Genomic DNA, 23,637 nt, shown 5'->3' with positions numbered 1-23,637 from the left:
TAGTTCCATGCCATTGTGTTTGCTTCCTTTTTTTTAAAAGTTGATTTATTTTTAGTGATCTCTACCCCAATATGGGGCTCAAACTCAGGACTCTAAGATCAAGAGTCCCATGTTCTTCCAACTGACCCAGCCAGGCACCCCTGTTTATTTCCTTTTCATATTTTTTTAAAAAAAAGCTTTACTGAAATATAATCTACAGCCCACACAATTCACCCATTTAAAGTGTAAAACTCAATAGTTTTTAATATAGTCACAGATATGTATAACCATCACTGCAATCAATTTAAAACATTTTCATCACATTCAAAGGAAACCCTATGTACTTAGGGGTGTTTTTCCATTTATCTAGATCTTTAAAAAAATTTTTTTCAGCAATGTTTTGTAGTTTTGTGAATAGAAGTCTTGTGCTTCTTGGGGTGCCTGGGTGGCTCAGTCGGTTAAGCGTCCGACTTCAGCTCAGGTCATGATCTCATATTTCATGGGCTCCAGCCCTGCATCTGGCTCTGTGCCGACAGCTCAGAGCCTGGAACCTACTTCAGATTCTGTGTGTCCCTCTCTCTCTACCCCTACCCTGCTTGTGCTCTGTCTCTCTTGCTCTCAAAATAAATAAAATATTTTTAAAAACTTAGAAGTCTTTAATTTAATTAAATTTATTCCTACATATTTAATTCTTTTTCACACCATTGTGAATGGAATCATTTCTTAATTTCATTTTTTTTTTAAGTAGACTCCATGCCCAACATGGGACTTAAACTCATCAGCCTAAGATTAAGAGTAGCATGCTCTACCAACTGAGCCAGCCAGGCGCCCCTCTTGATTTCATTTTTAGATTGTTCGTTACCAGTGTATAGAAATATAATTGCTTTTTGTATATCAATCCTGTATCCTCCAAATTTAGTGAATGTGTTCACCAGTTCTAACAGGTTTTTTTTGTACACTTTAAAGTTATCTATATATAAGATCATGTCATCTGTGAATAGAGATAATTTTCCTTCTTTCTTTCCAATGCAGATACTTTTTATTTATTTATCTTGCCCTGACTAGAACTTCCAGTACAGTGTTGAATGGAAGTAGTGACAGCATATATCTTGTCTTGTTCTTGATCTTACCAGAAAAGCATACATGTTTTTTTTTTAGTATGATGTTAGCTGTGAGTTTTTCAGACCTGTCCTTTGCCAGGTTGAGGAAGTTCTACTCCTAGGTTGTTGAGTGTTTTTCTCACTGTAAGAGTGCTGAATTTTGTCAGGTACTTTTTCCACCTCTACTGGGATGATCATGTGATGTTTGTTTTTTATTCTATTGATACAGTGTATTACAGTGATTTTCAGATGGTTGAACCAACCTTGCATTTGTGGGGTTAAATCCCACATACTTATGGTATATGATTCTTTTGATATGTTGCTGGATTTGGTTTGCTAGTATTTTATTGAGGACTCTTGCATCCATATTCATAAAAATATTGGTCTGTAGTTTTCTTGTGATGTCTCTGGTTTTGATATCAAGATAAATCTGGCCTCATAGAATGTGTTGGGAAGTAGTCACTCCTATTCTATTTTTTGGAAGATGGTGAAGAATTGGTATTAATTCTTGTTAATTAATAAATGTTTGGTAGAATTCAGCAGTAAAGCCAGATGAGCCTGGGCTTTTTTTTGTAGGTAGTTTTTTTGTTTTGTTTTGGTTTTGAACGTTTATTTATTTACTGAGAGAGAGAGAGAGAGAGAGAGAGAGAGTCATAGAGAGAATCCTGACACAGGGCTGGAACCCACAAACTGTGAGATCATGACCTGAGATGAAACCAAGAGTCAGACACTTAACTGATTAACCCACCCAGGTGTCCTTGTTTTGTTTTGTTTTTACTAATTCAATCTCTTCACTTGTGATCAGCCTATTCAAAACATCTGTTATTCTTGTATCAGTTTTGATAGTCTTTAAGAATTTATCTATTTCACCTAAGTTTTCTTATTGGAATACAATTGCTCATAGTATTCCTCTTTAATTGTTTTTCTTTCTGCAAGGTAAGTAGTAATGTCCTTTCATTCATTTCTGATTTTAGATTTTTTTAAAGATTTTTTTAAAGTAATCACTACACCCAACATGGGGCTCAAACTTATGACCCCAAGATCAAGAGTCACATACTCCACCAACTGAGCCAGCCAGGTGCCCCTGATTTTTTTTTTTCATTAAAAAAATTGTTTTAAATCTTTTTTAGCATCTGTCTACAAAATCATAGTGTCTCTCATTTGACCTACTCTTAAAATTTTTTTTTCAATGTTTATTTATGTATGTTGAGAGAGAGAGAGAGAGAGAGAGAGAGAGAGAATGTGCATGTGTGCACAACCAGGGGAGGGACTGAGAGAAGGAGAGACAGAATCCCAAGCAGGCTCTGCACCATCAGCACAGGGCCTGATATGAGGCTTGAACTCACAAACCACAAACTGTGAGATCATGACCTGAACCAAAATCAAGAGTCAGATGCTTAACCAACTGAGCCACCCAGAAGCACTAAGGTGTGTTACTTTTGTTGGTGTTATCAGCCAACCAGCTTTTGGTTTCATTGTTTGCTCTATTATTTAATAGTCTGTATTTCATTAAGTTCTGCTCCAATCTTTTTTATTTCCTTCACTCTGCTTGTTTCGGTTTAGTTTGCTCTTCTTTTTTGAATGTGTTAAGGTGAAAGTTTAGTTTATTGTTTTGAGAACTTTCTTCTTTCTTAATGTAAGCATTTACACCTATAAATTTTCCTCTAAGCACTCTTTGAGAAAATTTGTAAGTTATGAATTTATAAAATTTCCTCTAAGCACAGCACTACAGCTGCATCCCATGAGTTTTTATATGTTGTGTCTTCATTTTCATTAATCTCAAGTGTTTTATAATTTCTCTTTTGATTTCTTTTTCAACACATTGGTTATATAGGAGTGTGTCATTTAATTTCTGACTGTTTTTGAGTTTCTCAAATTTCTTTCTTTGTGGTCAGAGAACCACATTTCATTTCATTGTGGTCAGAGAACGTATTTTGCATTACTTCTATCCTTTTAAGTTATTGAGCTTTGTCTTATGGCCTACCATATGCCTATCCTGGAGAATGTTCCATGAGCACCTGAGAAAAAAAATGTATATTCTGCTGTTGTTGGGTCAAGTGTTCCATAGATGTCTATGAGGTCTCAGTGGTTCACAATATTTTCAAATCTTGTATTTTCTTATTGTGTATCTAGTTGTCCTATCTAATATTGAAAGTGGAATATTTAAGTCTCTATTATTGTGGAATTGTCCATTAATTTTTGTTAAATTTTGCTACATGTATTTTGGTGCTCTCTTATTGGTGGGTACTATATGTTCATAATTGTTATATCTTCCTGATGGATCAGCCTCTTTAAAATTATAAAATGTCTCTCTTTATCTCTAGTAACATTTTTTGTTTTAAACTCTATTTTGTCTGATATTAGGATAAGCATTCCAGCTTTCTTTTGTTTGCTGTTTGAATGATTAATCTTTTTCCAGCCTTTAATATCCAATCTACTTGTATCTTTGAATCTAGTGTGTCTCCTGTAGACAGCATATAGATGGATCTTGTTTGTTTCTTTGTTTGTTTGTTCTAAATCAAGTCTGACAATCTCTGCCTTTTGGTTCACATTTAATGTTTTCATTGATATACTTAAACATATATTATACTTTTTGTTTTCTATATGTCTCGGATCTTTTATGTTCCTCTATTCATACTTTTACTGACTTGTTTTGCATTAAATGAATATTTTATGATTTAGCATTTTAAATCCTCTAGTGATTTTTTTAATGATTTTTTAAAGTAATTTGCCTAGTGATTTCTCTAGAGCTTACCATACACACCTTAACTTATCAGAATCAACTTCATATTTTTACTAACTTAATTTCTGCAATATATAGAAATGTTACTCTTATAGCTCTCTTTCCTTACCCTTTTTTGTAGTCTTATTGTTAGGCCACATCTATAAATATTACAAGCCAAACAAAATATTGTTATTTTTACTCTATATAATTTTATGTCTTTTTAAAGAGGATGAGAGAAGAAAAGAGAGTAAGTATATATTTATCACTTTTGTTATATTAACACTCTTATTTATCATTTCTGGTTGTATTTATATATTCTTCTGGATTTGAGTCACCATCTGGAGACATTTCTTCTTCTTTTTTTAATTTTATTTTTTATTTTTTAAAATTTACATCCAAATTAGTTAGCATATAGTGAAACAATGATTTCAGGAGTAGATTCCTTAAGGCCCCTTACCCATTTAGCCCATCCCCCCTCCCTCAACCCCTCCAGCAACCCTCAGTTTGTTCTCCATATTTATGAGTCTCTTCTGTTTTGTCCCCCTCCCGGTTTTTATATTATTTTTGTTTCCCTTCCCTTAGGTTCATCTGTTTTGTCTCTTAAAGTCCTCATATGAGTGAAGTCATATGATTTTTGTCTTTCTCTGACTGACTAATTTCACTTAGCACAATACCCTCTAGTTCCACCCGTGTAGTTGCAAATGGCAAGGTTTCATTCTTTTTGATTGCCGAGTAATACTCCATTGTATATATATACCACATTTTCTTTATCCATTCATCCATCGATGGACATTTGGGCTCTTTCCATACTTTGGCTATTGTTGATAGTGCTGCTATAAACATGGGGGTGCATGTGTCTCTTTGAAACAGCACACCTGTATCCTGTGGATAAATGCCTAGTAGTGCAATTGCTGGGTCATAGGGTAGTTCTATGTTTAGTTTTTTGAGGAACCTCCATACTGTTTTCCAGAGTGACTGCACCAGCTTGCATTCCCACCAACAATACAAAAGAGATCCTTTTTCTCTGCATCCTCGCCAACATCTGTTGTTGCCTGAGTTGTTAAAGCCCTGCATCAAGCTCTCTGCTGTCCAGGTGGAGCCTGCTTCAGATCTTCTGCCCGCCACCCCCCCCCCCCCCCGCCCCTCCCCTGCTCATGCACTCTTTCACTGTCTCAAAAATAAATAAACATTAAAAAAAAAATGCAACTTAAAAAATCTATACTAATCACAAAAAGTACAAGATATTAGGAGTAAAGTAAATCTTGGAGCACCTGGGTGGCTCAGTCGTTAAGCCTCGGTCTCTCAATCTCGGCTCAGGTCATGATCTCCAGGTTCCTGAGTTCAAGCCCCAAGTGGGCTCTGAAGGCTCTGCGCTTAGGATTCTCTCTCTCCGCCCCTCCACCACTTTTGCTTTTCCTCTCTCTCTCAACACAAATAAATAAACTTAAAAAAAAAAAAAAAAGAGTAAAGCAAATCTAACAAAATCTCTATAGTAAAATTGTAAGACTATATTGAAAGACATAAAAGTAGGTCTCACTGAAGGGGAAGATTTATAACGTTCATGACTATGACACATGATGTTACATGATATATGAACATAACCAAATAATGAAATGAGACTTTGATGCTTCCTTCCCAGTTTAAGAAAAAGGATATTGCTGACACCTTTGAAACCCTCTATAGGCCTTTCCCCAGTCACAGCCCTCGCTTCCGACAGCAGGTGAACACTACCCTGAATTTTGCATTAACCATTACTTTGCTGTCCTCAAGGCTTGCCCCCTCTTCCGCAGCTGTCAGAAAATTCTTTTATTTGAAAGAAATCATACGCAAAGCTCCAATTTAGGAATAGACAAAATCAGAATGTCTCCAGTTGACCAGGACGAAATTGAGACGTCAGGCAGCTGAGTCTCCGCTTTGCCCCTTAAAAGTGGCCCCAGAGCACCGATTTAAATACTTAAATTTCCGGAGTCTAAAGGGCGATTCACAGGTTCATTTGCATACCCATAATACACCGCAAACAGTATAATTGTTTACAAGTTAAATAAACTTATTCATTATCCAACTTTTCTAAGTGTGAGCCTATTATTTTCAGAATTCCTTGAATAAATTTTTGCAGTGAGTAACGCTTGTGATAAGTAGCCACCCTTTGCGTACTAGGGGTTACATTTACTTGGGAAATGAGTTAGGAAACCGGTGTTGTATGCTCTGGTTTCTCTTCAGATCGTATAAATCTTTCGCCTTTTACTAAAGATTTCCGTGGAGAGGAACAATTCTGAGTTTTAAACTAATTTTTCGAAGTCCTGTAATTTACAGGACTACCAATGTGGTTTAAAGGAAAGATTTTCTAAGTCCGATGTGCGTTTCTTTTTGGGTTGTTTAGAAACATTGTTTAGTTCTTATTGTTAAGTTTAGAGCGTGTCTATAACGTTTACAGGCTACTAGTTGTAGAGGAATCATTAACAATTGGTGGGGTGTTTTGAGTTTCAGGTATTGTGCAAGTGTTTCCAATTACAAGAAATGTTTGTACTTAATTCTTGGTGAAATGGAAGGGGGAAAAGCAGGTCTGAGAGAGAGTAAGTATTAAATCTTTTGGGCATTTACCTTACACTGTTTGCGTTTTACAGTCACCTAACAGTTTAGAGCATCACTACTTACAATACACAAAGTATCTGTTCTTCGCACCTATTTAACTGTATGCTGTTGTAAGTTACTTCACGAAAGCTATACATGTGATCTTTATAATGTGCACGAGGAATAAATATTTCCAAAATTCTTTTAGGAACCGTAAAAGTTTGGGCTCCCTGACTTTTAGCAGCTGGGCCTTGTGGCAGGAACTGAGCACTAAAAAGAAGCAGCGCCCCTTTGTGGCCGGTAGAGAGGCTGCAGCAGAATGAGCAAGGAGTCCCAGAAAGTAGGTAAATTTGGGGACGAGAGCTGAGACTCTAGAGGCTTTGTCCACCTCCGCAGGAGAGTCTCTCTCCACTGCAAGATCGGTAAGCGTGAGGTGTTGCTCCTATGCTCACACTTGCCACTTGTAGCGGTGGCCCCTGGGATCCGGCCACAACAAATATGAACCAAAAATCAATAAGAACAGGTAGAGGGGTGCGGTAAGGGGGCGGCTCAGTGGGTTAAGTGTCTCTCGGTTTTGGCTCAGATCACTATCTCAGCATTTCGTGACTTTGACCCCCAGGTCAGGTTCTGTTGTTGACAGTGCAGAGCCTGCCTGGGATTCTCTCTCTCTCTCCTTCTGTGTCCCTGCTCATACTATCTGTTTTCTCTCAAAATAAACTTAAAAAAAAAAAAAATAACGAACAGGTAAGGATGATTTAACAATCTCTTTTTAATTTTAAAGTTTATTTGAGAGAGAGTTCATGTGGGGGGTGGGGGGGGGCAGAGAGAGAGGGAGAGAGAGAATCCCAAGGAGGCCCCAAGCTCATGATCTGAGCCAAAAACACTTAACTGACTGAGCCACTCAGGTGTCCCTGAATTAACAGTCTCTTAACGCAGATCTCCACTGGCAGAGATCAGAGAAAACCGTTTAATAAAAATCTCATGAATGCAGAAAAAGTATTTTATAAACTTGAATACTCATTCATTATACATATATTCATATAAACATAAATATTAATCTTAACATAGTAGAAATTGAAGGGAATCTGCCCAATCTAATGAAGAATATCAACCTAATGTTACATCACGTGTAACCTAGTGTTGTAAACTTTCCCTTTAGAGTCAGAAAGAAGGCAAGAACAAATCAAAATTTCAATTGAAAAATTACAATTAGGGCACCTGGGTGGCTCAGTCCTGTTAAGCGTCTATTGATTTCGGCTCAGGTCATGATCTTACCAGGATGAGATGGAGCCCCAGTGGAGTGCACTGACCTAAGGATTGGGATTCTGTCCCTCCCATTCTCTCTGCCCCTCCCTCACTTGAGCTCTCACTCTTAAAAAAAAAAAAAAAAAAAAAAAAAAAAGGGTGTTGTGTGGCTCAGCTGGTTAAGTGTCTGACTTCGGCTCAGGTTATGATCTCACGGTTTGGGAGTTCGAGCCCCATGTTGGGCTCAGTGCTGACAGCTCAGAGCCTGGAGCCTGCTTTGGGTTCTGTGACTCCCTCTCTCTATGCCCCTCCCCTACTCATGATCTGTCTGTCTGTCTCTCTCAAAATAAACATTAAAAGACAATAAACAATTTCTTTTCATTCACCCCCGCAATTCAACTAATGGTTTTTATGTTTTGTATTTTTTTTTCAGGTTATATCTTGTATTAAATATCAGTATAAATTACAGCCAGGAATGGAACTGCCAGCCACATCATAAACAATGACATTGTTCCAGTCCCTCAAGCTCCACATTTGCAATCAGAGATGGGTTCACACTTTGGAATCAGAAGTCCCCTGGAAACTCCGTGACTCCCTATGGAGCCTGGAATGCTAAAGGCAAAATGAACTTTGTGGCTAACTGGTGAAAGCTGCCCAGAACCCTTCCAGAATGAAGCAGGGTAAGGTCCAGAAGATGAAGGTTCCCTCAAACTTAGGAGCAGGTAAGCGCTCTGATATTCAGAATTGCTCCTTTCCTGTTCCATTAGTGCCTTAGCCCCTAGCCAAGGCCTGTGAGGGTAGCTATTACATAGGGTGAACTTTACTTGTCCGTGGATCTCTAGCTTCCCATTACATTGTAAAATATTGCAAGCTTGCAAAAAAGTATCAAAACAAATGTATGCTTAGAGGAACCTCACAAACATCCCTCTAAATGAAAGAAGCCAGTCACAAGAGGCCACAGTTTGTATGCTTCCATTTATATGAAATATCCAGAATAGGCACTTTAGAGATAGAAAGTAGATTAGTGGTTCCCAGAAGCTGGGGAACGAGGTGGGGAGGGGGGCAAATAACTGCCAATGGGTAGAGTTTCTCTTTGAGGTGACAAAAATGTTCTAAAATTAGATAGTATAGGGGCGCCTGGTTGGCTCAGTCGGTTAAGCTCCCAACTTGGGCTCAGGTCATGGTCTCGCCGTACAGGAGTTTGAGCCCCACTTTGCGCTCTGTGCTGACAGCTCAGAACCTGGAGCTTGCTTCAGATTCTGTATCTCCCACTCTCTCTGCCCCTCCCCTGCTCACACTCTGTGTGTGTGTCTCTCTCTCAAAACTAAATAAACATTAAAAAAATTTTTAAATAAAAAATAAAAAAAAATACTAAAAATAAGATGGTGGTCATGATTGCATACTAAAGTCCATTCAATTATACACTTTAAATGGATGAATTGTACGTCAAGTGAATTATATCCAATAAAGCTGTTTTTAAAATGTATTAGACAAATTTAAATCAAATATATGTCCAATATGATTGACTTGTTAGCAAAAGAACCGACAAAGTGGGGGGGAAGTGCCAATTTAAAGAAGGGGTCAAAGTTGGGACGGAAAATGTTTATATAAGCAGGTAGAAAAAATAAAAAGGTGCAATTTCCTTTCTCAAGGTTGTTCAGTTACCGCAAATGCTAGAGAGGACCCTTGTACGCAGGTTGTATCCAACAACTGAGAACAGCACATTTTTGTGTGTGTGTATTTTAAGCTCCCTTTCTTTTTTTAAATATAATTTATTGTCAAACTGGGTTCCATACAACACCCAGTGCTCATCCCAACAATAGAACAGTCCATTTTAAAAGCATAGTATAAGGGTGGGGTGCCTGACTGGCCCAGTTCTGCCTCTTGATCTCTCAGTCATGAGTTCAAGCCCCACATTGCCTATAGAGATTACTTTAAAAAAAAGAAAAAAGAAAAAGGAGAATAAGAGACTTATTCTCTTAAGGAGAATAAGGAGACATGGGATCCGAAACGAGAATACAAGATTTCATCTCCCAAAGTAGTATCAGGTGGGGCAGGAAACCTGAAACTGAGCACATTAGGCTCCAATTTTAAACAGGACACTGCCAGGAATTTTTCTCAAACGGCAAAAATGCACACTGTTCAAGAGTGTGCACCTGGGAGCGCCTGGGTGGCTCAGTCGTTAAGCATCTGACTTTGGCTCCAATCATAGTCTCCTGGTTCCTGAGTTGAGCCCCACATGGGATATGCTTGAGCCCAGCTTTGGGATTCTCTCTCTCCCTCTAGTTCATTTGGGCGCTCTCTCTCTATCTCTCTCTCTCTCTCTCCCTCCCTCTCGCAAAAAAAAAAAAAAAAAAAAAAAAAAAAAAGTACATACCCTGGAGGTGCACGATTAAAACAAGGACAAACAAAACACCAGGTGCTTACACAGCTTAAGAAAAAAGTCACTTTTAGAACTCTTGTATGCCCTTCCCAGCCTTACCCCTCACTCCCCATGGAGGAACCACCGCCCTGAATTTTGGGTCAATTACTTATTCTCTAATTTTCTCTCTTTCCATTTAATGGCAAAGTCTTCATTCAACAAAAATAAAATTCAGGTGTACAAATAACAAACCCGAGTCTCTTAATCAAGACGGAGTTTGGATCCCACTCAGCCAGTACTCCGCTCGCCCCCTAAGGGTGACGCCGAGGTACCGTGTGAATACTAACCTATTTTCTGAACCAAAAGAGCAGTGACCCAATGATTTGCATACCCACAGTGCACTGCACCCGATATAAGTTTAAAGCAACAAAATTAAAAAATTCTCCCACTTGCATATCTTAAAAATAGACCCATGCATACATATTATTATAGAAAATTTTACTAGAGCATTGACTCTTGTCGTTAGTTAGTCACCATCAGTGTTCCAGGAGATCATTTTACCCGAGTTGCGGGTTACGAGAAGTGATCGTATACTCTGGTTTCTCTTCAGATCGTATAAATCTTTCGCCTTTTACTAAAGATTTCCGTGGAGAGGAACAATTCTGAGTTTTAAAACAATTTTTTGAGGCCTTGCACTAGCAAGGCTATATATCGTCCAAAAAAGTAGAATCTTTTTACTTGTGGCTTTCTATCAGCTTCAGGATAGGTAAGAGTCTCGTTCAACTCGTCTGAACTGCCATTGGCGTGTTTCATTGCGCCTAATTCCTGTAATTTCGTGTTTGTTTCATGTTTTCAGCTTCTAGAGACAGCCCCTTTGGGTTTTGAGGTTTTTTTTTTTTTTTTTTTTTTTAAGCGCTTGTCCTTTATGTGGGTAGTTTTTTCGGGCGGAGAGAGAAGTTGGGTACGTAATTAAAAAAGAAAGGCATGTGAGGATTATCGGGTTTATATTTGACCTATTAAATCTAAGCTCTTATTTCAATGTGAAGCCAATATAGGACTTTAGAAATTTTACATCATCTTTATGTTGTGTAGCTTCTTCAGTTTATACGTAATTTACTTTGAGAGCGAGAAAAGTATGAGCGAGTAGAGGAGGGAACAGAATTTCAAGCAGGCTCAATGGCCGCCCAGGTGCAGGGCTTTATCCCACCAATGGTAAGATCGTGACCTGAGCTCAGAACTAAGAGTCAGACGCCTAACTAATTGAGCCGTGCAGGCGCCCGTTGCCCTTTGCAATTTTCAATTAGTACTAGCTGCTTTGCAATGAAGTGCTCAACCAGCATGTGGAACTAATGGTATTGGGCAACACAGCTCTTTATAGTATTACACTGTATGGACTAATTTATGGATCCATTCTCTCTTCACGGAGGTTTGGTTTCTTTCCTTAGATCTGGGTTGTTAAAATGATGTTACTCACAGGGACCATGTGTAAGACTTTCTTTTCTTAATGTGTGGAATGGAACCACTGGGTCAGGGCAGGTAAGTGTAATAATTTGTTCCCCAAGTGAAGGTACCCATTTACATTTCTGCCAATGGCATTTGTGTATTTCGCATAGCTTCTCATCTTTACTGGTCTTTGGTATGCTGACTTTAATTTTTGCCCATCTAGTGGAACTAATACCTGACCGTGGTTTTTTGGCTTTTTGGGTTCTTTTGTTTTGTGTTTTGAGAGAGAGCGAGCCTGAGAGAGCAGGGGAGAGCGGCAGAGGGAGAGAGAGAATCCCAAACAGGGTACGTGCTCATTCAGAGTCCTAAGATGGGGCTTGATCTCATGATCCTGGGATCATGACCTGAGCTGAAATCGTCATTCGGTCGCTCACCCTACTGAGTCAGGTGCCCCTGACAGTGGTTTTAATGTACATTTCTCTAGGTACTACTAAAGTTGAATATCTTTTCAAAGAAAAAAAATTTTTTTTTTGTCATCGTGGTTTATCTTCATTGAAATGTCTATACATGCCTTTTGCCCATTTTTCCTCCTTAGATTGTGAATCTTTGTCTTATTTTGGAAGTTTTAACACCACCTTTAGACTGTAGAGTCTAAATAGTAATTCTTTGTTGGTTAACTTCTTTCAGGTAATAGCTTCCCTTTCCACTCTTCTTTTGTGTCTTGGTGAACTGTTCTTAATTTTAATGTCAGATTGATTTTTTTCTTCATTCTGATTTGTGCTTTTCAAAAGTGTTTTGTTTAATAATTTACTACCTCAAGCTATTTAGGAAACTATCTTTTCAAGTTATGTCTTTCATATTTAAGTCCTTGATTAATCTGGAACTGAATTTTTGTGCATAGTGTGAAGTATGGATCAATTTTTATCCCTCACCCCCTCCCCACTGACAGTTGTCCTGCACTATGTATTGATTGATGTCTCCTTTCCCCACTAGATCTTCTTTGACAACTTTGACATACATCGGCTCTCCTTATATGCATGGGAATGTTTCTGGGCTCTGTCTTTTTCCTAAACCAGTCGATTGAGGTATGATTGCATAGGAAAAGCTGTGTGTATTTAACGTATACAATTTGATGAGTTTGGAGGTAAGTATACATCCATGAAACCATCACCATAGTCAATGCCATAAACATTGTAGGCTCTCTATTCTGTTCCATGGGTGTAATTTGTCTTTCCTTGAGCTAATATCATACAGGAGTAACTTGGCTATCCTTTGATCTTTCAAAAATGTTTAAGGGGCCTGAGTGAGTCAGTTGAGTGTCCAACTCTTGATTTCGGCTCAGGTCATGATACTAGGGTTGTGGGATCAAGTCTTTTGTCAGGCTCTCACTGAGTGTGGAGACAGCTTCGGATTCTGTCTCTCTCTCCCCCTCTCTCCCTCTCCCCTCTGCCCCTCTCCACTTCTCACACCCCCTCTCTCTTAATAATATTTTTTTCAATGTTTAAAATTGCCTTGTTGATTTCTATGAAAATTCCTGTTGGATCTGAATTAAATCTGTAAATTAATTAGGGAGAATCGAATCTTCATCTTCTACATGGTCATGATTTCTCTCTCCATATGTTTAAGTTTTTTTTATTATCTTTCAATAAAAAATGTTAAAAATGTCTACTAAAGATTTTGCACCCTTTATTTTTTCCTTTTCCCCCCTACCCTTTGTTAATTTTTAAAGTTGCATTTCTTAATTGTACATTGCTCTTGTACATGAATGTAGTCGACTCTTGGGGCACCTGGCTGGCTCAGTTGGTAGGTAGAGCATGCAATTCTTGATTTCTGGGTCCTGAGTGAAAGCCCCATATGTGGGTGGAGTCTAAAAAAAAATGTAGTTGACTCTTGTATAGGATTTTATATCTGGCAATCTTGCTTGACTCTTGCATTAACTCTAATAAGTTGTGTGTAGATTATTTTGAGTTTTCTATTTACAAGATATATTATCTGAGTTCATTTCTTCCTTTCTACTATTTAGATATATATTTTCTTTTTAAAAAATGTTTTAAATGTTTATTTTTGAGAGAGAGAGCGCGTGTGTGTGAGCTGGGGAAGGGCAGAGAGGGAGGGAGATACAGAATCCGAAGCAGGCTCCAGGCTCTGAGCTGTCAGCACAGAGACTGATGCGGGGCTCGAACCCACGAGCCATGAGTTCATGACCTGAGCTGAAGTCAGACGCGCTAACCGACTGAGCCACCCAGGAACCCCTAGATATATATTTTCTTATTGAGCAGCCAGCATATACAATGTTTATTGTATAATGTTAAGTAGAAATGATAGTGGAACTTTAAAAAATACATATATACACACACATATACACATATATATGTGTGTATATAGATATATATATATTTATGCCTTTTTTTTTTTTTTTTAGAGCAAAAGCAGGGGAGGGGTAGAGAGAGGGGGACAGAGGATCTGATGTTGGCTCTGCACTGACAGGCTGATAGCAGCAAGCCCAATATGGGGCTTGAACTCAAAACCGTGAAATCATGACCTGAGCCAAAGTTGGATGCTCAATCAACTGAGACACCCAGGCGCTCCAGAAATGATAGTGAAACTTTTTTTTGTGAGAGAGAGAGAGAGAGAGAGAGAGCGCGCGCGCGCAAGCAAGCGAGTGAGCTTGGGGGAGAGGGACAAAGGGGGAGAGAGAGAGAATCCTAAGCAGGCTCCACCCTCAGTGCAGAGCCCGGCTTGGGGCTGGATCCCACAACTCTGGGATCCTGAACTGAGCCAAAATCAAGAGTCAGATGCTCAACCAACTGAGCCACTCAGGTGCCTCTGATTTTTCTTTGAGATTTTTAATGTGGTGAATGGCATTGAGTTATTTCCAAATGTTAAGCCAATCTTGCATCTCTAGAATAAATCTGTCTTAGCTTGGGCTGCTATGACAAAATACCATAAACTGGGTTGCTCAAACAACAGAAATTTATTTCTCACAGTTCTAAGGGACTGGAAGTCTGAGATCAGGGTGCCAAATGATAGCTGCTGCCCTTCCCCTTCCCCCAGGTTGCAGACAGTTGGCTTTTTGTATCTTCTTCACACAGTGAAAAAAGAGCTAGCTAGTTCTCTGTCTTCTTATAAGGGCACTGATCCCATTTATGAAGGCTCCACCCCCATGACCTAATTACCTCCCAGAGGCCTTACCTCCCATACCATCACACTGGGATTGGGTTTCAACAAATTCATTTGGGGGTGGGGGACACAAACACCCAATCCACAAAACCCAACTAATCACACTGTATTTTTAAACATTGTTGGACTCAGTTTGCTGATATTGTGATTAGACTTTTATATTTAAATTCTCTAATGGGATTGGCCAGTAAAAATATTACTTAATTATTCTGCCCTTGTTTTATTATCAAGGATATAGAAATTTATAAGATGAGCTGGAAAGTATTCTTTCCTCCCTCACCCCCTTCCACCTTAACCTCTGGAAGAGTCTATATCACCTTGGAATGATCTAGATGTTCCTTGATGTTTGCCAGCAAAGCCATTGAGGCTTGATGTTTTGCCAGTAATTCTTGTCTTTTTTGTTATATGACATTCAGGTTTTCTATTTCTTCTTGAGTCAGGTTTTTAAAGTTTTATAGATATGGATATGCAAGTTATATACATATATCTAAGTTATATCTAGGTTTTATGTATATAATATGTACATTTTCTACAGTTTTAAAATTTATTGGCATGCAGTTGTTGATACTATTCTCTGTCATTTGACTCTGCTCTGTCTGCAATGTCCTTTTTTCATCCCCAATATTATTTATTTCTGCCTTCTCTTTTTTTGACCTTGTACATCTGTCAGAAGTTGTCAATTTTATTAGCTTTTTTCCAAAGAACCAAATTTGGAGTTTGATGATCCTCTCTAGTGTGCACCCCCCCCCCCCCCCCACTGCCCCACTGCCCACTAATTTCTGGTTATATCTTCAGTATACTCTTGTGTACTTTTTTGGTAGTTTTTCTATTGTTTCAAGAGGAATTTTTATGTTGTTCAACAAGCTGATTTAAAAATTCATTTAGGGGGAGGGGCGCCTGGGTGGCGCAGTCGGTTAAGCGTCCGTCCGACTTCAGCCAGGTCACAATCTCGCGGTCCCTGAGTTCGAGCCCCGCGTCAGGCTCTGGGCTGATGGCTCAGAGCCTGGAGCCTGTTTCCGATTCTGTGTCTCCCTCTCTCTCTGCCCCTCCCCCGTTCATGCTCTGTCTCTCTCTGTCCCAAAAAGAAATAAAAAACATTGAAAAAAATTTTAAAAATTCATTTAGGGGGAGCTTGGGTGGCTCAGTTGGTTGAGTGTCCAACTCTTGATTTCAGCTCAGGTCATGATCTCACAGTTTGTGGGATCAAGCCCTGTGTCAGACTCTGCCCTGACAGTGTGGAGCCTGCTTGGGATTCTCTCTCTCCTCTGACCTCCCCGCCCCTCATGGGCATGCATGCGTGCCCACATGCACTCTCTCTCAAAACAAATAAACTTAAAAAAAAAAAAAATTCAATTTGGAAAAGAAAATGGCCTAGACTATCACAGTGGTAACTTTGTCACTATACCTAGTTTCTCATGTTCCACTGGATGTTATCCTTGTTTTGCTTTTCCTAGAAGCTTCTAACACCCTAGTCTTATCCTTCCTTGTATCCCTGGCCAACACCAGGAAAATAGTATGTCCCAGGAAATGTGGAAGGAAGCAATAGGAGGAAGATAATCTCCCATTAAGTGGCTTCAAGAGGAGCCAGTCCTCTCTGTGAGAAAACAGCGATTTCTCCCTGCCTGCCTCACAGGATGTCATGAGAAGCAGGCAAGAGGATGGATACGAAAAGGAAATGTTTAAAAGTGATATGCAAAATAAAGCATTGCTCTAATCTTCCAAAACTAGACAGTAACACAGAGGCTCAGCAATGTTGGGAGGAGGGTCACCTCAAGGCCTAGAAGCACTCCCCTCAGCACTCCCTGGGATCTCACACCAGCAAGCACTGATGGCCTCTTCTTTCAGAAGGCCCCCTACAAGACCCCTGTACCGTCCAGCCCCAGGAGGGTCTCCAGAACACATAGCAATTCGAATTACAAATTCGAATGTTCGCCTTTCTGGAACATTTGGGTTTTTGCCTAGGGGAGCCCCTTCCCTGTCAATAGAGCAGCCTCTTCATTTCCTCAAGGGTATTTTACCTCCTGAGGTAACAGGGGACTTTCAGATCCGTTCTCTCTCTGTCTAATATATTTATTCAGCCATTTATTATGAGATATTTATTTGGGCATTTAAAAAAAGTTTTTATTTAAATTCCACTTGGTTAACATACAGAGTCAAATTAGTTTCAGGTGTACAATATAGTGATTCAGCACTTCCGTACATCACTCTGTGCTCATCAGGACAAGTGCACTCCTTAATCCCCATCACCTATTTAACCCATCCCCCCCACCTCCCCTCTGGTATCCATCCCTTTATTCTCTATAGTTAAGAGTCTGTTTCTTGGTTTGCCTCTTTCTTGTTTATTGCTTATTTGTTTTGTTCCTTAAATTCCACATTTGAGTGAAATCATATAGAATTTGTCTTTGACTTATTTTGCTTAGCATAATACTCTAGTTCCATCCATGTCATTGCAAATGGCAAGATTTCATTCTTTTTTATGGCTGAATAATATTCCATTGTGTATATATATCACATCTTCTTTATTCATCAGTCCAATGGACACTTGGTCTATTTCCATAATTTGGCTATTGTAAATAATACTGCTGTAAACCTCAGAGTGCATGTATCCCTTTGAATTAGTATTTTTGTATTCTTTGGGTAAATACTAGTAGTGCGATTGCTGGATCATAGGGTATTTCTATTTTTAACATTTTGAGGAACCTCCATACTGTTTTTCAGAGTGGCTGCACCAGTTTGCGTTCCTGCCAACAGTGCACAAGGGTTCCCCTTTCTCCACATCCTTGTCACCACCTGTTGTTTTTTGTGTTCTTGATTTTAGCCCTTCTGACAGGTGTGAGGTGATATCTCATTGTACTTTTGATTTGCATTTCCCTGATAATGAGTGATGTTAAGCATTTTTGCATGTGTCTGTTGGCCATCTGGATGTCTTAAAGAAATGTCTGTTTGTGTCTTCTGCCCATTTTTTAATTGGATTATTTGTTTTTTGGGTGTTGAATTTTATAAATTCTTTCTATATATTTTGGATACTAACCCTTTATCAGATAAGTCATTGGCAAATATCTTCTCCCATTCCATAGGTTGCCTTTTAGTTTTGTTGATTGTTTCCCTCACCGTGCAGCTTTTTATTTTGATGTAGCCCCAAGAGTTTATTTTTGCTTTCGTTTTCCTTGCCTCAGGAGACCTATCTAGAAAAAAGTTGTTATGGTTGAGGTCAGAGAAATTACTGCCTGTGCTTTCTTCCAGGACTTTTATGGTTTCAGGTATCATATTTAGATCTTTCATCCATTTGGAATTTGTTTTTGTATATGGTGTAAAAAAGTGGCCCAGTTTCATTCTTTTACATGTTGCTGTCCAGTTTTCTCAGTACCATGTGTTGAAGAGGCTGTCTTTTTCCTATTGGATGTTCTTTTCTGTTTTGTCGAAGATTAATTGACCATAATATTGTGGGTTCATTTCTGGGTTTTCTATTCTGTTCTATTGATCTATGTGTCTGGTGTGTGTGTGTGTGTGTGCGCGTGCGTGTGTGTGTGTGCATGCCAATACCATACTATTTTGATGACTACAGCTTTGTGATATAACTTGAAGTCCGGAATTGTGATGCTTTCAGCTTTGCTTTTCTTTTTCAAGTTTTCTTTGGCTATTTGGGGTCTTTTGTGTTTCCATACAAATTTTAGAATTTATTCAGTTTTGTGAAAAATGCTGTTGGTATTTTGATAGGAATTGCATTAAATGTGTAGATTGCTGTGGGTGATACAGACATTTAATAATAGTCGCTCTTCCAGGGTACCTGGGTGGCTCAGTCTGTTGAGCGTCTGACTTTGGCTCAGGTCATGATCTCATGGCTCTTGGGTTCGAGCCCGGTGTCGGGCTCTGTGCTGACAGCTCAGAGCCTGGAGCCTGCTTAGGATTCTGTGTCTCCCTCTGTCTCTACCCCTCTCCTGCTCATGGTGCTGTCTCTGTCTCTCAAAAATAAATAAAAAATGTTTTAAAAATTTTAATAATATTCTTCCAATTCATAAACATGGAATATCTCTCTCCATTTCTTTGTGTCTTCAATTTCTTTCATCAGTGTTTTATAGTTTTCAGAGTACAGATCTTTCACCTCTTTGGTTAGGTTTTTTTCCGATGTATCTTATTATTATTACTTTTTTTTCCCCTTTTCCTTTTTCCAGCTGGCACATTTATTAGCATTAAACACAAGACACTTCTCTTCCCTGACCCCAGGAAGCCATGCCCACAAAGTCTCAGGCTCCTGAAGTAGGGTCCCTCTGCCCCATTTCTGAAATAACTTCTCAGGCTTTGGCAGTGAGCTGCTGAATCTTCTGGCATGAAGCATGACAGCATGCTTTCCCTGCAGAGCTGGCTAGATTTCCTCCAGTTGGCTGGTGAGGAAGTCTATCTTCCTCTTGAAAGAGTCCCTGAAATCCTCAGCTGTCTTTTCTACATAGTAGCCTCTTCCCACATCAATGAGTACATGTTCCACATCATGTCACCTCCCAAGGACATACATAGAACTCAGCAGTGGGAGGAGTAATTCTTCCCCCTCATTGTTCTTGTTACAGCATGTTCAAACAGTCCGCAGGTTCCACATACTTGGTCTGCCCCACCTTGAGCTGGGCAATGGACGTGGGCAAGAACTCCAGTTCTTGGTCCAGTTCGTTCTTTCTTTCTTTCTTTCTTTCTTTCTTTCTTTCTTTCTTTCTTTCTTTCTTTCTTTCTTTCTTTCTTTCTTTCTTTCTTTTCCTTCCTTCCTTCCTTCCTTCCTTCCTTCCTTCCTTCCTTCCTTCCTTCCTTCCTTCCTTCCTTTCTATTTTTGAGAGAGAGAGTGTGTGAGCAGAAGAGGGGCAGAGAGAGGGGAGGGAGAATCCCAAGCAGGCTCTGCACTGTCAGAACAGAGCCCGATTCACAGCTCAAACTCACGAACCATGAGATCATGACCTGAGCTGAAATCAAGAGTTGGATGCTTAACTGACTGAGCCACCCAGGTGCCCCTTGGTCCAGCTTGTTCTTGAGCATTTATAGCTGTAGCAGGTTCAGCTGGGTGATGTTAACTGACTATACCATGTTGGGAAGGAGGACTAACTATCTTATTTTTGGTGCAGTTATAAAATGGGATTGATTACTTAATTTCTCTTTCTGCTTCATTATTGGTATATAGAAATTGGTGTATAGAAAGTCTACATTGATTTTGTATTCTACAACTTTACTGCATTTGTTTATCAGTTCTAGCAGTTTTTTGGTGGAGACCTTCAAGTTTTCTACATAGAGTATCATGTTATCTGCAAATATCTTGCACTTTATTTCATTTTGTTGTGGGAGCTGTGCTTAGGACTTTCAGTACTATGTGGAATAAAAGTGGTGAGAGTGGACACCACTTTTTCCTGACTATAGAGGAAAAGCTCTCTGTTTTTCCCCATTTAGGATGATATTACCTGTGAATTTTTTATAAATGGCTTTATTATATTGGGGGATGTTCCCTCTAAACCTAGTTTGTTGAGGGTTTTTACCATGAATGGATGTTGTACTTTGTTAAATGCTTTTTCTGCATCTATTGAAATGACATTGTTCTTATCCTTTCTGTTATTGATGTGATGTATTATGTTGATTGATTTGTGAATATTGAACTATCCTTGCAACCCAAGAGTATATCCCCTTGATTGTGATGAGTGATTTTTTTAAAGGTTTTGTTTATTTATTTATTTTGAGAGAGAGAACACATGTGCACTTGTGAGCAGGGGAAGGACAGAGGGAGAGAGAGAATCTTAAGCAGGCTCCACGCTCAGCACCAAGCCTAATGCAAGGCTCCATCCCATGACCCTGGGATCATGACTGGAGCCAAAATCAAGAATCGGACATCCAATCAATTAAGCCATCCATGCGCTCCTTGGTGAATGAGTTTTTTAATGTGTTGTTGGGTTCAGTTTGCTAGTATTTTGCTGAGGATTTTTGCATCTATGTTCATCAGAGATTTGGCCTGTGGTTCTCTTTTTTTGTGGTGTCTCTATCAGGTTTTGGTATCAGGGTGATGCTGGCCTCATCAAATGAATTTGGAAATTTTTCTTCTTTTTCTATTTTTTGGAGTAGTTTGAGAAGATTAGGTATTAACTTGTTAAATATTTGGTAGAATTCGCCTGTGAAGCCAACTAGTCCTGGATTTTTTTTTTTTTTTTTTTTTTTTGAGAGCCAGCATGAGTGGGAGAGGGACAAAGAGAGAGGAGGACAGAGGATCTGAAGCAGGCTCCACACTGACAGCAGCAAGCCTGATGGGGGGCTCAAACTCACAAACTGCAAGATCACAACCTGAGCTGAAGTCGGATGCTCAATTGACTGAGCCACCCAGGGGCCCCTGGACTTTTTTTTTTTTTTTTTAAGTTTATTTATTTAATCTCTTGACCCCGAGACCAAGTGTCACACGTTCGTCCAACTGAGCCAGCTAGGTGACTCAAATTTGTTCTTTATTTTATTAGTTATTTATTTATTTAAAAATATTTTAAGTAATCTCTACACCCAACATGGAGCTCAAACTTACAACCCAAGATCAAGAATTGCATACTCTACCAATTAAGCCAACCAGGTGTTCCATGGTTCTGGACTTTTGCTGGGGGTTTTTCATTACTGATTCAATTTCTTTGCTCATTATTGGTCTGTTCAAATTTTTTTTTTTCTGTTTTAGTTTTGGTAATTTATATGTTTTTAAGAATTTATCAATTTCCTCTAAGTTGTCCAATTTGTTGACATATAGTTTTAATAATCTCTTTTAATTGTTTGTATTTCTGTGATGTTGGTTGCTGTTTCTCCTCTCTCATTTGTGATTTTATCTATGTGGGTCCTTTCTCTTTTTGATAAATCTGGAATGAAGTTTATCAATTTTATTAATTTTTTCAAAGAATCAGCTTCTGGTTTCATTGATCTGTTCTTTTATTTATTATTTAAATGTTTATTTTCGAGAGAGAGAGAGTGTGTGGGGAAGGTGCAGAGAGAGAGGGAGATAGAGGATCTGAAGCGGGCTCTGAGCTGACAACAGTGAGCCTGATGCAGGGCTTGAACTCACAAACCGTGAGATCATAAGCAGAGCCAAAGTTGGATGCTCAACTGACTGAGCCACCCAGGCACCCCTATTTATTATTTTTTTTAATGTAACTTCTGTGCCCAACATGGGGTTCAAACTTGTGACCCCAAGATCAAGAGTCACATGCTCTACCACCTGAGCCAGCCAAGCCTCCCCTGTTCTAATGTTTTTTCTGGTTTCTATATCATTTATTTCTGCTCTAATATTTTTTTCTTAGATTTTTTAAAAAAATTATTTACTTTTTGAGAGGGCGAGAGAGGGAGAGAGAGAGTATCCCAAGCAGGCACCGCACTGTTAGCATGGAGCCCTTTGCAAGGCTCAGACTCATGAACTGTGAGATCATGACTTGAGCCGAAATCAAGAGTCAGATGCTTAACCAACTGAGCCACCTACACACCCCTTCTGCTCTAATCTTTATTATTTCCTTCCTTCTGCTGGCTTTAGGCTCCCCCCCCCCCCCCCAGTTCCTTTAGGCATAAGGTTAGGTTGTTTATTTGAGATTTTTCTTGCTTCTTGAGGTAGGCCTGTATTATATGTACTTCCCTCTTAGAACCACTTTTGTTGCATCCCAAAGGTTTTGGACCATTGTATTTTCATTTGTTTCCATGTATCTTTTTTATTTCTTCTTTTATTTCCTGATTGACTCATTCATTGTTTAGTAGCATATTACTTAACCTCTATGTATTTGTGGTCTTTCCAGATTTTTTTCTTGTGATTAACTTCTAGTTTCATAGTATTGTGGTCAGAAAAGGTGCATGGTATGGCTTTGGTTTTCTTGAATTTGTTGAGACCTGTTTTGTGGCCTAATATGTGATCTATTCTGGAGAATGTTCCATGTGCGCTTGAAAAGAATATGTATTCTGTTTTAGGATGGAATGTTCTGAGTATATCTGTTAAATCCATCTGGTCCAGTATGTCATTCAGAGCCCTTGTTTCCTTATTGATTTTCTGTTTAGATGATCTGTTTATTGATGTAAGTGGTGTGTTAAAGCCTCTACTATTATTGTATTATTATCGATTAGTTCCTTTATGTTTACTATTATTTTATGTATTCGGGTTCTCCGATGTTGGGTCCATAAATATGTACAGTTATTATATCTTCTTGTCAGATTGTCCCCTTTATTATTATATAGTACCCTTCTTTGTCTTTTGTTACAGTCTTTGTTTTAAAGTCTATTTAGTTTAAACATAAGAGACTCTTAAATATAGAGAACAAACAGAGGGTTACTGGAGGGGTTGTGGGAGGAGGGATGGGCTAAATGGGTAAGTAAGAGGCTTAAGGAATCTACTGAAAACGTTGTACCATGTGCTAACTAACTTGGATGTAAGTTATAAAAAATAAATAAATTATAGAAAGTAAAGTCTATTTTGTCTGATATATGGGGCACCTGGGTGGCTCAGTCAGTTAAGCATGTGACTCTTGATATTGGCTGGGATCATCATTTCACAGTTCATGAGATTGAGCCCCATTTCTGGGGCTCTCTTTCCCAGATTGGGATTCTCTCTTTCCTCTCTCTCTGCCTCTTTCCCCTCTCATGTTCTCTCTCTCTCTCTCTCTCTCTCTCTCTTTCAAAATAAGTAAACATTAAACAAAATAAAGTCTATTTTGTCCGATATAAGCATTGCTACTCTGGCTTTCTTTTGACATCCATTCGTATGGTAGATGCTTCTCCACCCCTCACTTTCAACCTGCAGGTGTCTTTAGGTCTAAAATGAATCTCTTGTAGTCAGCGTATAGATGGGTCTTGTTTTTTGTTTTTGTTTTTTTTTTAATCCATTGTCTTAATCTCTATGTCTTTTGATTGGAGCATTTAGTCCATCTACATTAAAAATAATTATTTGTTACTAAATTTTGTTTATTTTGAGAGAGAGAGTGTGCATGTGTGTAAGTGGAGGATGGGCAGAGAGAGGGAGAGAGAGAGAATCCAAAGTAGGCTCAGCTGGGCTGACAGAGTGGAGCCCA

General features: G+C 39.0%; 1 long non-coding RNA gene and 2 other non-coding genes across 3 annotated transcripts in view; all 3 read left to right on the top strand.

Moving 5' to 3' along the window:
- The first annotated feature begins 6,004 nt into the window (after nt 1-6,004).
- LOC128773115 (U5 spliceosomal RNA) lies at nt 6,005-6,121 on the top strand. The gene has a single exon (XR_008417398.1). It is a non-coding gene; the product is annotated as a U5 spliceosomal RNA (small nuclear RNA).
- Nucleotides 6,122-10,572: 4,451 nt separating this feature from the next.
- On the top strand, nt 10,573-10,688 carry LOC128773114 (U5 spliceosomal RNA). Its single transcript, XR_008417397.1, has one exon. It is a non-coding gene; the product is annotated as a U5 spliceosomal RNA (small nuclear RNA).
- Nucleotides 10,689-11,275: 587 nt separating this feature from the next.
- Nucleotides 11,276-23,637, top strand: part of LOC109262835 (uncharacterized) — a 35,222-nt gene continuing 22,860 nt past the window's right edge. Inside the window, exons 1-2 of the long non-coding RNA XR_008417062.1 lie at nt 11,276-11,518; nt 12,419-12,510. This is a non-coding gene — a long non-coding RNA (uncharacterized LOC109262835). The remainder of the gene's footprint in view (nt 11,519-12,418; nt 12,511-23,637) is intronic.

Source organism: Panthera pardus, unplaced genomic scaffold (genome assembly GCF_024362965.1).
Source record: "Panthera pardus isolate Hobbes unplaced genomic scaffold, ASM2436296v1 HiC_scaffold_24, whole genome shotgun sequence".
NCBI lineage: Eukaryota > Metazoa > Chordata > Mammalia > Carnivora > Felidae > Panthera > Panthera pardus.
This window is presented reverse-complemented; position numbering and strand designations above follow the sequence as displayed.